Here is a 2570-nt window from a genome sequence, read left to right on the forward strand (position 1 = left end):
GATGCATGCAAAAAATTTTAACAGATGTAGACTCACTAAACCAATTCTTTTGGAGCTAGAAAGTTTTTGTCCAGACACCCAAGGCCATTTTCAATTTTCAAGTTGAAGGACCCACTTGCATGCAGATACAAAACGGCATTCACTGAAACATCCAAAAAAATGAATTGTTCACCAATGACTTTGCAAATTTAGAGAATATTGGTATAACAGTGAAAAGGCATAAAAGAGATACTTAAAATTAATTACCTGGATTGTGTGTCCAGCAAGTTTCATATTACCTTACATCCTTTAATTTAAAGAAACCTTACTATATTATCTTAAACCTAACATAAACCTTACAAACACCAAACATCCATCCATAACTTAAACGAGCAAGACTCAGCTTTAAACTCCATCCAGAAACTTTGAAAATGCTTTCCAGGTAATCATAGGAGGAGCTTTAGCCAGAGGTTCTAGATCTTCTGAAAGTCCGGGGTTTCCACTGGGTAGCTGTCAATCCTGTCTAACCAAGGATTAATTTTGGGCTTCTTAACAGTTCTGAGGGCCTTCCAAACTGCGCTATTGCACTTGAAGCCAGAGCCAAAGGCAATTTGCCAAACCCTGTCTCCTCTTTTCACCCTCTGCTTGGCCTCCAAGTAGGCCAGTTCATACCACATGGAGCTGCTAGAGGTGTTGCCAAACCTGTGGAGAGTCATTCTGGAAGGCTCCAAGTGCTTATCAGACAGTTCTAGATTCTTCTGCAACTCATCCAGCACTTGTCTGCCCCCTGCATGGATGCAGAAGTGCTCAAAGGCCAGCTTGAAATCAGGGATGTATGGCTTCATTTCCTTCATGTTGAGGACCTTCTTGCAGAACAAGGTGGCCAGAAACAGTAATTGCTCAGAGAGAGGAAGCACAAGGGGCCCCAGTGTGGTGATGTTGGTCTTCAGTGCATCACCTGCAACTTCAATAAGGTCAGGAGAGAGTGACAACCCTTTCTGCATGTTTTCGTCTTCCTCCTGGTAGATGGATTTAAAGCTTCGATCGTCAGCACCTTTGTGGGTTCTCACGATGTCAGTCAGCTGATACTTAGCCCTTCTCCTCTCTGATCTTTTGTTAGAGAGCAGCACAGCAGCAGCACCGAGCCTAAACAAGCAGTTTGGCAGAAGCATGGACTTCCTGTTCCCCATGTACCAGCTCATAGTGATGTTCTCAGTGCTCACAACCACGGCGTAAGACCCTCCATGAGCTTGCAGCATATCATTGGCGAGATCAAGAGAAATAATACCAGCACTACACCCCATACCACCTATGTTAAAGCTCAGAATATTCCCCCTCATCTTATAATGGTTGATAATCATGGCAGATAGAGAGGGAGTTGGGTTAAACAAACTGCAGTTAACTACAAGAATGCCCACATCTTTGGGTCTCACTTTAGTCTTCTCAAAGAGCTCATCTAGGGCACCAAACATAACCATTTCAGCCTCAGCTCTGCCTTCTTTCATGCTAGGGCAAGGTGGGTTGGCAAGCACGGACTTGGACATGTAGGTCTCTTCACCTAGCCCTGATCTCTCCATGAATTTCTTCATATAGTCTAAGCTCTGATCATTGAATTTCCCTATGTTCTTAGCATGCTGCAGGAATTCACCTCTGCTTACCTTGAGCTCATCAGACGGCTTGAAGCAGGCGAAGTCCACAAGGTAGACAGGCCTAGGGCAGGACATGAAGTAGAGAGTGGCTATGAAGACAACAGCCCCTGAGCAGGCCACGATGCTAAAGAGGTTGAACTCAAAATGCTCCCAAAGCTGCCACAGGTCTTGCTGGGAGAGGGTACCCACCTCTGCGCTGAAGGCCACAAGCAAGGCAGGGATGGTGAAGAGGTAGATGGCATGGCTGATGAGGTAATGGTAGCCAAGCTTCACATACTTGAGGTTGACAGACTGCAGGAAGTCAGGGAGGCGGCGGCGAACTCTTACAGAGAAGCTCATCGAGCCATTGGGGACGATCTCGGTAGCGAGAAGGGACTCCTCCTTCACCATGGCGGGTGCGGAAGCAGGAGGTGGAAGAAGCTAAGGGGTAACTTGCAAGGTACGTCGAAGCACCTCGATGAGAGCAAGCGTGACTGCGAGCACAGCTTGCTTATGAGCAGCAGGAGGCGCACAGGCACAGCATGGGAGAGAGAGACGGCTGCCACAGGCAATAATAAAGACCAGGTTGGCAACATTAAATGTTAGGAAGCTGTAAACAGCACCACCCCCTTCGCTCTCCCAACCGTTTGTATTTACTGCTACCTACATAGTTTCTTCAAAACCATGGTTTTCCGAAAACCACCCCACCCCCCCTTTTAATTTTAAAAAGTCAAAACTGCTTGTTTTCGGGAGGGCTCATAAATAAAGGGCCACCAAAACGCCGGTCAATAACCACCCACATCAATTTGGTGACAGACAACACAATTGACTCCGATAAAGCCGTCCCAACCTACCACCATCCAAGTTAATGCACACCAAATCTCTTTGCCTCTTCAGTCTTATCATTCATTTCTCGGAATCCCCACCCCCTTCCATAATTTCTTTTTCAACCAATCAAAATAA

The 2570-nt window shown here is 46.2% G+C and overlaps 1 pseudogene across 1 annotated transcript; it reads right to left on the reverse strand.

Annotated features, from left to right (window-relative positions):
* Nucleotides 1-216: 216 nt before the first annotated feature.
* LOC147631311 (3-ketoacyl-CoA synthase 11 pseudogene) lies at nt 217-2174 on the reverse strand (annotated as a pseudogene). Its single transcript, XR_015267561.1, has one exon. The product of XR_015267561.1 is annotated as a 3-ketoacyl-CoA synthase 11 pseudogene (transcript).
* Between the last annotated feature and the right edge of the window lie 396 nt (nt 2175-2570).

This window comes from Cibotium barometz, chromosome 15 (assembly GCF_041138505.1).
Source record: "Cibotium barometz isolate CiBa-2024 chromosome 15, ASM4113850v1, whole genome shotgun sequence".
Lineage (NCBI taxonomy): Eukaryota > Viridiplantae > Streptophyta > Polypodiopsida > Cyatheales > Cibotiaceae > Cibotium > Cibotium barometz.